The 13,216-nt window shown below is 43.2% G+C and overlaps 1 long non-coding RNA gene across 2 annotated transcripts; it reads right to left on the reverse strand.

Annotated features, from left to right (window-relative positions):
- Window positions 1–654: 654 nt before the first annotated feature.
- On the reverse strand, window positions 655–12,381 carry LOC125942269 (uncharacterized). Of its 2 annotated transcripts, none has more exons than XR_007464947.1 (4): window positions 12,023–12,381; window positions 10,776–10,885; window positions 7,192–7,314; window positions 655–760 (listed from the first exon to the last, which is right to left on the reverse strand). It is a non-coding gene; the product is annotated as an uncharacterized LOC125942269 (long non-coding RNA). The 2 variants fall into 2 exon arrangements; XR_007464948.1 differs by having other exon boundaries at window positions 7,179–7,314.
- Between the last annotated feature and the right edge of the window lie 835 nt (window positions 12,382–13,216).

Genomic DNA, 13,216 nt, shown 5'->3' on the forward strand with positions numbered 1-13,216 from the left:
AAACGGGTTTCATCAAATAGGATTATGGAACGGGACCCCGTTTGAACCCATTTAGCCCAGACCTGTTTGTCCCCGTTTGAACCCATTTAGCCCAGACCTGTTTGTCCCCGTTTGAACCCATTTAGCCCAGACCTGTTTGCCCCCGTTTGAACCCATTTAGCCCAGACCTGTTTGTCCCCGTTTAGTCCACTCCCGTTTGACCCTGTTCGAACCTATTTATTTCCCTATTTGAGCCAGGTTTCTTTAGACTGGTCCGATGTCACTTAACATAAGTCACTCTTTAAATCTATTTGGTGCACTTATGGATTTGAGATCAGCCTTGAACGAGTTTTGTGTGACCTATGAGTGCGCTTGACATGTATGACCTATAAGAGTATGCAACCTGAAAAAGATCGGTAGCTCATTTTCATATGTACTACAAGTATGCAAATGTAATTCTTGCAGGTGTACTGCATGCTTTATCATTTGTACTCATTTTACTGCAGTGTTGTGTTGCTGTAATGGTTTGTGCATAAAACAAATGTACAGCAAAGCGTAATTTTAAGTTGGAAAAACGTCGGGTGAAGAGGACTTGTAAAAGAAAGACATAAGTATACGTGTGTTTTTATGTACACCCATTCAAACATTATTACTGAAGCGCTCTGATTTTAAGACGGGGCATGTCGCACATCTGACAAGCATAGTTTATTCAAAATTCTATAATGGTACTCTGACAGAAAACCAGTGGAATGTGTTGCTTTGGTGAGAGCTTGCAGGGCACCTGAAAAAGTAAAGAAAAGCCAACAATTTCTTTTCACTTATGCAACAGGTTCACACAAAGGCAAAAGCAGTTTTGCGTATGTTCACACAGATAAGAATGGGTAAGCATTCAGAATATAGGAGATACTAACAAATCTCATTCAAAGGTAACTGGTTTCAGGCAATTTGGCTATGATTCTAAGGGAACATGCATTACTGTGGTAGAATAAACTGTCACAATTAGCGGGCCACTGAAACAAGTGTTATAATCAAAAAGACATCACTTATTCGATTAACAATAGTATTGAAGCAACAGAATTAAGTAGTACAAGCATAAAATACACATTTAAAAAGCAGCATGGACACGCCACGCTAATAAATTACTTGGAAGCTACCTTTCTGCCAGCAAAGTTAATACCGTTGTGGAATAGTGGCTTTAGCATCCCTGTTTGGCTGGTTTATCCCATACTGATAATTATGAGACTTAGATGGGCTAGTTGGTTGCTGGCTTGATGGAACATGTTATGATGGTGTTTGTAGTAAATTCTGCTTCTTTCTACGCCACGATCTCATTGGTAATCCAGACAGAGTGTTCCTCTGACCCCTGACAAAGTGCAATGAGCATGAGAAGGTACCGCCTCCTGCTTTTTAACTATATTGCACGAGAACACTATAATATGGTCGTGCGTCGTCCTGAAGGGAACATCACCTTAGACGACTCTTGCACAGGAGGGTGCTTGGTGCACCTGAGTACTTCTGCTGGTCTCACTGATTATTGTCCCTTAAAGGCACTAAAATGACTGCGTGATGGACGCTCGCACGATATAGCTAGAAATGGGGGAGGCTGTACACCTGGCCTCCAAAACATGCATGTTCATGTGTATGCATAGAGTTGTCAGCTTGCTTATTTCCTGTGCTCTGTGTTCTGTGTGGACCTGCGTGCTAGGCCATGCCACGGGCTGTGCCGAATGTTTGGTATGTTATTGGTACTTTCTTCATTAACAAGTTCAGGGCCACGATCTTGTAGCAATGCATTTTCTGATGCCGTTTCTAATAGTGCTTCGTCAGTTGTCATAGTGACACTGTGCCCATGTTGTCAGTATGGATTTGATGGAACATGTTATAACGGTGCATGTGAGGACAATTGCCGAGCTTCAACTGAGGTTTACTGCAGCAGTTCCTGCACAGAAACATTGGACAAAACACCGCCATGGCGCACATTGTCAGCGCGATCATAACAGAAAGTCATCATGTCATACAGCACTACAAACGTTCTCATCTGCACAAGATTAAAGACACATTTGTACTACACGTTATACCCCATCATCAATTTACGCTCTTCAAACCCGCGAAATTGAAAACCTTTTCTTGCAAATATATGTCTTTTCTTTTTGATAAATTAAATGACGCGATGTTAATGCAACTTTCTCCATTCTTTTTTATATGAAATGCCCCAAACAATTCTCTCTCTCTTTGATCCTTAAAACTTCCAAGTATACAAGTGTCGTCGTACACTGGAGTGCAAATACACCTTTGCAATGGTCAGCCAAGCGACCCCCCCGCTACAAAAGCCTGCACGGATGCTCGATGCTCCCTCAAATGGTCATTAACGCATCTACCAGTTTGGCTGACATAACTGCCACAGGAGAGCGGGATGTGGTAAACTACCTCCGTCTCGCAGCGTACGAAGCCCTTAACATGCTGTTTTGCACTCTTTTGTGAAGTGCATGTACTGTTCACAGCATAGCACATTCGTGCCAGTTTTTCCGAGCGGAGGAGACTATGGGACTATTGGAACTCAAAACTTGTTAAGAGAGACATCGCATTGAACAGTATCAGATCCGCGCACGAATGGTGATGCGAGCATCAGAAAGCTCGGAGTGCAAACAACCAAGAGGCTCAAGCAGGCGGGTTTCCCTGGTGAAACAATCGCTTCTGTTGTTGAAAGCCTATTTGGTGAAATAAGGTCTGGTGTGGGGAGCAGGGGAGCCGATAAAGAATGGTCAAGGAAGCCGTTAATGGTGCCTTATTTGCACAACCTCTCCCACCACTTGAAGAAAGTGGCCGGAAAGTGCGGCCTTCCCATAGTGTTCTCCGCTCAGAAAAACTGGGGTGAATTTGCCGTGCAGTGAACAGTGCACGCACTTCACATAAGTGTGCGAAACAACATGCTAAGGGCTTCGTACGCCGCCAGACGGAGGTGGTTTACCACAACCCGCTCTCTTGTGGCAGGTGTTATGTCAGCCAAACTGGTAGATGTTTTAATGACCATTTGAGGGAGCATCGAGCATCCGTGCAGGCTTTCGTAGCAGGGGGTCACTCGGCTGACCATTGCAAAAGGTGTCCTTGCACTCCAGTGTACGACGACACTTGTATACTAGGAAGTTTTAAGGATCAAAAAGAGAGAGAATTGCTTGAGGCATTTCACATGAAAAAAGGAAGGAGAAGGTTGCATTAGCACCGCATCACTTTTGTCAAAAAGAGAAGAGATATATTTGCAAAAGGTTTCCAAGTTGGCGGGCTTGAAGAGCGTAACTTGATTGTATAACGTGTAGTACAAATGTGTCTTTGATCTTGCGCAGATCAGGATGTTCCGTAGAGTTGTATGACATGACCATCTGTTGTGATCGCGCCGACACAATGTGCGCCATGGCAGTATTTTGTCCAATGTTTCTGCGCAGAAACTGCTGCTTGTGTAATTTTTCTGCTGTAAACCTCAGCTGAAGTTCGGCGATTGTCCTCTGTGCATTCTTTCTGTGATCCGTTCTCACACAGCGCCGTTATACGATGTTCCATCAAACCCGTACTGATAACGTGGGCACAGTGTCACTATGACAACTGACGAAGCACGATTAGAAATCGCATCAGACAACGCATTGCTACAAGATCATGGCCCTGAACTTGTTAATGAAAAAAATACCAATAACGTGCCAAACATTCGGCGCAGCACACGGTATGGCCTAGCGAGCAGATCCACACAGAAACACAGAGCACAGGAAATAAGCAAGCTGACAACTCTATGCGTACACATGAGCATGTATGTTGTGGTGCTCAGGTGTACAGCCTCCCGCATTTTTATCCATATTGTGCGAGCGTCCATCCCGCATCATTTTAGCACCTCTAAGGCACAATAATCAGTGAGACATGTAGAAGTACTCTCAGGTGCACCAAGCACTATCCTGTGCAAAAGTCGTCTAATGCGATGTCCCGTTCAGGATGATGCACAACCATATTATAGTGTTCTCATGTAATATAGTTAAAAAGCGGGAGGCCTTATCATGCTCATTGCAATTTGTCAGGGGTCAGAGAAACACTCTGCCCGGATTACCAATGAGATCTCTGCCGGTCGTGAAAGTGGATGACAAGCAGAAAGGAATGAAGCAGAATTTGCTACAAACTTGCGATCTTGCAACTTTTGGAGATATCGCAGCTGGTACAATGTATGGAAACCTTTGGGTGATAACATTTTCCCTACAGTGTTGCAGTCAAGATTTCGAGATACCCGGAGCACAGCACAGAAGCATTGCTAGATAAGAGGTCAAATATAGATAAAGTCGATACCGAGCCACGAAAAAATTTTCGACTTAACTGATATGTTCAGATATCAGAGTTTGAGTTAACAAGGGTTCAAGGGATAATCCGGAGTCCCCTACTACAGCATGCCTCATAATCATATCGTGGTTTTAGCATGCTGAAACTCAAGAATTTAAATTTTTTAGAGCAAACAGTATATGCATAAGATGAAATGATAATATAGAATATGCTGACAGCAGCTACATAAACAAAAATTTCATACTTTCAAGAAATTGTCGATGGTCTGAGGCAAAGATCTACTAATGCCAAAATTATGGCCATTAGTTATAAATGGCCTATTCTGCAATACCTTCCTTACATTTAACTCAATACATGTGCAGTGTACGCACATGGTGCTAACTACAGCTGAAAAAGATTGGCACTATTCCTTGAAGTAAGAAGTGCATGGTACTTTTTCACGCAATAGCAGCTGTTTGCCTTGCGATTGTTAGCCTATGCAAATGGATTTAAAACTTCTTGCGTCCCTGTCCCCTGGACAGGTTCAATAGTCGCATTGCGCCTCCTTTCATCAGTTTTTGGCCACAAAGTCATGCAGATAAAAATATTACCCTGAGTTTGAACCTGTTAATGCATTCCGTTTCATAATAATGCAATTGTGGTCACTGAAAAAAAGAAGCTCAAGTTGCGGAGCAGAAACAGATTCCAGGGTTACACCATGGCAGCTACGCCACGTAGACCTTTTCTTTTACTTCAGAAGGAGCTGACTGCAGGCATGTTCCACGGTGCAGGTTACTCTCGCCAGGATATCGTGAAGTATCCTGCAGTGTTGAAGTTCAGTCCTTTGCATAAAATGGCAGTTTCAGGTTTAGTGGGCTTGCAGGAAGACAAGCTGAAGGTAACTTCTTGGTTTAAACAGGCTTTTTTTGTTTTAATATGTCAAGCTTTCTTGCGACAGTTTGCACAGGTGGTCCCTTAGCGTCGCTATGAAGTGGACATAGAGCTGCTCTAGTTGGCATCTTGCAAATGTGTCAGTTTTCAAGCCCTTGATTTTCTGTCAGCATTCTTGAACTCTTGCTATTAGTAATTTCTGCCCGGCTGGCCGAATTATCCGGAGGCTCCACACTGACGCTACTGATGTCTTAAAGTGCCGACTTTTCAGGACAAGGTTCTTAGCTTTGTAAGTCTGGTTGAAGGAAAGGTGGCACTTAAAGATTTCTAATCTGGACACGAGTAAGACAAACCAATGTGCCTTGGCTAAAATGTGTTATCCATAACTTCTGTAGGAAATTTTGTCAAAGCTTCAACGAAAATTCATCTAATCAGGTAACATGATGATGAGGATGTGGTCAATGACCAAGTTACTGCCAGCATGCTACCACTGAGAGCAATTTTCTCAACCCTTGACTAACTGCTATACACTATGGACAAGACGTAACCAAGATTCGCTGGCTTGTTTCAATAATGTCTAGAATAGGCACCTGTAAGTGCCACCTTTCCTACAACCACATTTGCAAAGCGAAGAACCTTATCCTAAAAAGTCTGCACTTGAACACATAGATAGCGTCAGTGTGGGGCCTCAAGATAATTCGGCAAGCCGAGAAATTACTGACAGCACGATTACAAGTACACCAACAGAAAACCAAAGGCTTGGTAGACGATGCAATCTTCACAGCGCTAACTACAGCAGGTCATTGTTCAGAAGTTCTTGAATGCACAACTCTATGCCAACTTCACACCAATGCTACTGAAGCACCCATGCAGACAGTCGGAAAAAAAAAGCTTGATGCCCCACGAGAAATGCGGCCACTCAAACCATGGAAGTTATGTGTAACTTGTCTTCCTACAACTACAATGAACCTAAAGCTGCTGTTTTGCACAAGGGAACAAACACCAACACTGGTGCCTCACTCAACCCGAGTCACCTGCTCTGTGGAAGGTGCAGTCAGTCAGCTTCTTTGAGAAGATGAGGCCCGCACCTGCACTGTCAGTGAGCTGTACAAATTACAGAAGCACAGCCTACAAGCTTATGTGTCTTAGTGTGAGCAAGGAACCCGTATGGGCTCCAAAACCCATCGAACCATTTAACCCAACCCAACGAGCCAAGCTAGTTTCGTTCCGAGAAAAGTTGCAGCACGTAGGCTTTTCCTAGAATTCTTTCTCGGACAAGAACAAGCTTGGCTTGTTGTGTAGGCACATAAATAATGAAAAGGCATGCATCACTACCGGTGAAAAAAATAGAATGCAAAAAAAAGCATAGAGTACACAGGTGCAGTGTCTATCACATACCATTATTGTGCAGTAGATGCTACATTGGCTAAACAAGCCAAATGTATAAATGACAGGCTGCGTGACCACGCAAACTTGATGTGTGGGTCAGTTGGCATTAGTATTGCACTGCTCTCAGTGCAATGTGCACCCATATTTACAAACCACTTGATTGTGGCAAAATATAAGGACCAGAGTGCTTCAGAGATATGTGAATCTTTCCTTATTCGAATGACGGGGAACCAGTGTGTTAGCTCCCTATCAATAGAATTATTAGACATTGAGACTGCTTATCATCACTGTAAAACAAATCGTGCTAGCCATGCCATGCGCCCTTTTTGTATTTGTGTGAGCAACATGCATTCAGATTGATCCATTCCACCCCTTTCGTCCTTGGCACCATATCGCTGTGCGAGTAAAAACTGGACTTTTTCTTAGTGAAAGAGTGTTAGTTTAACACACAAACTAGCTCTATGGCAGTTTGTAATAAAGGAGTATAAGCATCCTCTGAAAACATGCCCATAAAGAACAGTGCTAAAAGAGCTCTTTAAAAAAAACATGAGTGTATATGTCATAAAGGCCAACTCTTGTGTCTTTTACTTGACATATTTTTCAATACCAATATTGAGGTGCAAGCTCACCATAGTATATTACCTTGCCAATGAAGCAAATCACACTGGTGCTTGACTGTCGTGGGAACAACTCGGATGTGAAGATTCGCACCAATTCGCAGCATAGCATGTTCTGCTTACACTTCATCACCAGGCCCAGCCATACCTATAGCAGCATTAAAACAAGTGAGCTGAGTGCCATAAGAGAAACAATATAGAAAGTGACACTGTGAACAAAGCAACCTTCATTAGGCATAAACAGTAATAAAATGCAGACATTGTACCCATAACTAACTTGACTTTGAGCAACATAGCATGCACAGTAAGAAAGATCTGATGTATGAGCCATCTACTTGAAGATCACCCGAAAGCCCCTTTTTGTCGCCCCCCCTTCCCCTCATGCACGGATGGCTGTCTGGCTGAGTAAACCTGGTTTATCCCAGATATAGTGTAAGCAAGCGTTGTCACTTGGGGGGGGGGCAATCCTAATATTATTGCAGAACATGTATTCTTACAATGATGTTAATTTTTTTGTAACGCTGGCCATCCTGCAGACCCTGCAACATTACAGCATCGATAAGGCTAATCGCATTACCCGATAAGGCTAACCAATAGGTGTCCCAAGAAGCATAACTCCGGATTTCTACTGGGAAGCATTCACTACATTTTGACAAATATGCTTCTATAGCTTCAACTCTATTTTCATCAACATATAATAAGCTTCACGCATCTGCACAAACTTAATGCAAAAGGGTGCCATTAGGAATACCACAATAGTTTTCTACCAATTCAGCCTTTAAAATAAACACTGGCAAGTTCTTTACTATGCCTAGAACAAATGAAGCTGTTCTGGAATTGAATAAGCCTTTTCCATACATGCGAAAATCACCACCACTATGACTTGCTTATGGGCATTTTGTAGACAAAAAACACCAAGCACAAGAGTTGAAGCTTGGGCAAGTCGGTAACTTCATTTTGGTGGTGCTCACAATGAACACATGTGAGGGAAATAAGCGACAGACAGAGAGTGAAAGCGTGCTGTGCTCTATCGCTCTCTGTATGACTGTGACTTCCTTGGTATGCGTGCACTGTGGATGTTCCTTATCTCTTAAGTATGTGTGCACAGTGAATACCATTGAAAGGAACATAGAGATGAGATAATGCTAGAATGAATACAATGAACAAGAAACGTGCCTTCTGATGCAGCACATCCTTATGCAACACAATTTTCTGGCAACATCCTAAGCCTGCTATTGCACTGAAAATGGCTTATTCGAGCTGCTGTATGAGACAAGTTTGCTTTTACAGAAGACTGATGACATTTGTTCAATTATTTTGACAAACTTGTGGTTATGCAGTAATGTGAAAAGGTGGCATCATTAAAAGCCACCTTAGTTCTTGTGTAAAAAAATTAAATTACATTATGGGGTTTTACATGCCAGAACCACAGTCTGATCATGAAGCACGCCGTAGTGAGGGACTCCGGAATAATTTGGACCACCTGGGGTTCTTTAACGTGCGCCTAAATCCAAGTACACAGGTGTTTTCGCATTTCACCCCCTTGGAAAGGCAACCGCCATGGTCACGATTTCATCTCGAGACCTCGTGCTTAGAAGCTCAACACCATAGCCACTAAGCAACCATGGCAGGTATGCAAAAAAAAAAGAAAGCATACAGTCAACTCCACAGATCAGGCTAGGTATAAATAAGCAACAGTCAACAAGCTGAACCTTTGCATGATTGCTTTGCATAATGGTTGAGGTAAAAACAATTGCCGAAACATTCCAGATGCACTCAACACGATTTGGAGAAGACAGCATATGAGAGTTAAAAATGTTGAAAGGGAAATGTTTAGAGTAGTGCTTTGCTGCTGCAATGGTTTTTGTCAGTGCGCCAGTGAGCACAGTACGACTGAGGCAGCTGCTGAAAATAATAGATCCTCTTTATGGCTTTTTAGGGACTGATTTGCATGGTTTGTTGCATGCCTCAGGAATTTGCTTATTTATTTATAAACATACCTCATAGGCTCCAGTTGGAGTATTGCGTGAGGTGGTAGGAAAAAATTTCTGAACTAAAAAGGAGAACATTCAACAAAAGAACTCAAACAAAAGAAGAAAAAAACATACTCTCTCACAATGTGGCTGCAAATCGGGCAGCTAGCTTATAAAAACAAAGCAATTAGAAACAGTTTCATACTGGTAGTGCTTTAGGAGACAGAATGTTAAATTCTGAGCTTGGAACACTTTAAGCCACCTTTTGTGGCCTTTAAGGTCTGAGGTCCCGTTCTCTCTAGTATTATGGGACTCAATAACCCCGCTCCCCCCCAAATTTTTTAAAAATGTAATACACAATTAGGTCAACTTACAGAAATATAATTAAGAACACAGAATTTGCGCATGCACATATGTTAGAAGAGAGAGAAACGGAAGTCTACAAGAATGCGTAATAACAAAGGTAACCAAACCCCTGCTGCTTTTGTTGGGCAAATCATAGCAAGACATGAAAGGATATGCATGCCTCACAAGATGGTCCCTAAAAAATTTGCCACAATGCAGTCAGTAGGGAGCACATCATGCATTTCTACAATAGCCTCCAATTACATTTAACTCAGAGGAGGCTACTTAAATCAATTGATTAAACTGAAGGTAGGCCAGATTCAAAATATGCAATTCAAGTAGACCGAAACTGCAAGTTATGAATATAGCATATTCATAGCAACAGTGCTGTACTATCAGCGTCAAATGAAAGCCGAACTGCGGAGCGCGTGCCACAAGCATTAGAAGCAGCATAGTGCGCACCGTCCAGTCATCTGCGCAGACAGGCCCACACATCCGGTTTGGTAGCACAGCGCCACCCCACTGAAGTGCGATTTTTTTTGCCTGTGTTCCCACTCTGATTTTTGAAAGGAAGAAAAAAAAAGAAAGCAGAAGCGAAAATTCTGCAACATAAAGAAAAGAAAACAGAAGCGAAACCTGCGCTTCTGAATGTTGCAGAATTTTCGCTTCTGTTTTCTTTTTTTTTCTTCCTTTCAAAAATCCGAGTGGGAACACAGACAAAAAAGAAATTGCACTTCAGTGGGGTGGCGCTGTGCTAGCAAACCGGATGTGTGGGCCTGTCTGCGCTGATGACTGGACGGCGCGCACTATCCTGTTTCTGATGCTTGTGGCACGCGCTCCGCTGTTCGGCTTTCATTTGACGCTGATAGTACATTATGTCATACATGCCAACCTGTGAACTTTATATTTTGTAAAAATTCTGCAGACAAAAATTTTTATTGGCGAGATAGCACACATTTTTTAAAGCTTTCTCTCAGCACCCACACTGTTGCATTGATACACACATAATTAACCACTATTTAACAGCACACAAAGCAGCAGCAAACTGAAACACCAGAACTGACAACACTGTTTTATATCACCAGAGCACATTTGCAGTGTTCTTGCTGCTGCTGATTTAGCCTGTTTAAGAAATATATCTGAACAAACTGGCCTAAAGCAAGTGCCCCCTCTGGTATGCTCGTTAGAGATCTTCACGAAAAATACGAAAAATTCAGGAGAGTTGACAGGTATGAATTATACCAACAAAACCTACAGCTTGTGTAAGTGGCAGGGACCATTTTGTACACACCTTGTCGCAGCATGCAGATCAGATGCTTTGCCGTGCTGTTCCGGCTGCAGAAATGTCTTAGGTTCCTATGCGGTGTAGAGATGCCTCTGGTTCATGAAATCTTGACATCCCTAAACAATAAGAAATGTTCAATTTACTGTAATCCCTGCTGAAACTGCAAGCTTGCAAGTTAACAAGATCATGTTACATTCTGAAAAGTCTCATACAACCAAACTACCCGAAGCTGCATCTGGTTGTGCAAACATCTCATTGTTACATCACAAGCGGTTATTTAACATGAAATGAAACTGCAGCAAACATAAATCTACTATCAAAAGCTTCACACAAACGCACATCTGTAGGAAGTGAAATGTGAATTGTACTACGAAGAAAATTCCTTAGCACATGAAAAGTGTTCCAAATCGAATTTCTTTATGCGGTGGAACAAAGCATTGTCTCGAAGGACGATGCACTGGAAATTACAAGAACAAATGCCCTATTTTTCAGCAGAAAAAAAAATTCGATGAAAAAGAAACACGGCTGTTGTAATCTCGGCTTCTCTGAAATAAACATTTAAAAGCACACGAAAACACACAGGACACCCAACACAAGAAATACAGCCTGTCTGGCGACACTATATGTAGTAGAATTCGCATACAAGCTAAAATCTGGCCATGCGTCAGACCCAACAATCTAGTACCATCTCGCGCAGCCGTTAGCTGACATACAGCCTCCCGCATTTTTAACTATATCGCACCAGCATACTATGAAATGGGTGTGCGTTGTCCTGAAAATAGCAGCTTAGCAGATGACGCTTGCGCAGGAGAGTGCTTTATGCGCCTCTGCTTAGTTTTGTCGGTCTCGCTAAGTATCGCCGTTGAAGGCGCTAAAATGGCCCATGATCGACGCTCGCGCAATATAGTTACAAATGCGGAAGGCTGTACTTCTAGAAATACCTATACAGAAATTACGTACACAAGCAGTAACTTTCCCTGCTTGATTTTTTTTCTTTACCATTCAGGTCAAACAATCACCGTTAGCATACGTTATAGCAGAAAGCAAATACATGATAAAGCTCCTGGCAACGTCCAATACGTTTCAGGACATTTTTTGTGAGACTGTTCGCTAAATGTGCACTGCGACATGAACGAACATTCGAAAAACACATTTATCATTGTGGTCGCTTTACTAATCATCTCGTGATCCGTATAACAATTCACACTTCACGAACCATTGACTACAAAACTGCGCGCAAGCGCCGGACTTACCTTTCTAGGCGTAGTCGGCAAACGCTCCTTCATGTCAGGTCGCGGCGTCGACTGCACGACGATCCTTCCGACGTAAACACTGTTGAATTGCGGATGAACTACAGCACGTAATAGCTCAACAAATTCTTCCGTGCACTGTGATCCGATGCGATATTATCAGAGGCCGGGAACAAAGAAAGCGCAAGCGGGCCATAACTACGATAATCGACATCGGCGAACCACGCGAAAGGTACTGCGAGCTACGTTACGCGGTCCCAGGGGTTAGGTGATCATCAAAGCACACAAGGGGCACGACATTTTCTCTCGGCACAGCGTACAGACGATTAAACATCCACATTTAATGCAGCGCGCACGCACAGCAACAGAGAGCGACAGCACGGTCATGCCCATGGGGCAGTGGCAGCGCCTCCTGGGGGCACCGAAAGCGACCATGCTTTCGTGCTTTTGCCCACTTTCGGCCCTTTGGTGACCGCATGTATCGTGACGGCGTAGTATGTGGTAGTTGGTATGGGTGTTCTGTGGTAGTATTTCGATATTATGCGTCCTATACGGCGGGTTGCAGCCACGTTCCTTTCAACAGTAAGGACAGCAATTTATAAAACTGCGGGGCCGCGCGACCGAGTGGCTGTGTGGCCGAGTGGTTACGACGCTTGCTTTGGGATCTGCAGTACGCGGGTTCAAATACCGCTTTGGCGATTTCTTTTTTTTTCTCTCTCTTTTTATTTATATATCTTTGTTTCTTTTTTTTTCGTCTGTGTTTGGCAGCGCCGTCGATTGTGCCCCGGCGCCGACGCGAAGCGGCTGTCGTTGGGGTGTTGCGGAGCGCTCGCTCGTGTGTACCAATTTCAAATCGAATTTTACCGTAAATCTGTTCAAGTATTAAATTGCATGGTATGACTTCATCGAGCATGACAGCTACATGTAGACCTTTTTGGTGCCAGTGGGACCAGTATGAGCCAGTTTAACTGGTTTAACTACCAAACGGGTCCCCTGATTAGACCCATTTCTGTATCGGAGATTCCTGTTAAAACCTGCCTGCGGGCCAAATAGGCCCCTGTTTGGTGCCAGTGCCCAGTATGATCCAGTTTGTTCGCTAAACCGGGCCCCTGTTTAGACCTATTTCTGTGTGGGAGGGTCCCGTTTAAACCTATTTGCAAGCCAAACAGGACCCCGTTCAGACCCGTTTGTGTGTAA

Source organism: Dermacentor silvarum, chromosome 1 (assembly GCF_013339745.2).
Source record: "Dermacentor silvarum isolate Dsil-2018 chromosome 1, BIME_Dsil_1.4, whole genome shotgun sequence".
In the NCBI taxonomy this organism is placed as follows: Eukaryota; Metazoa; Arthropoda; class Arachnida; order Ixodida; family Ixodidae; genus Dermacentor; species Dermacentor silvarum.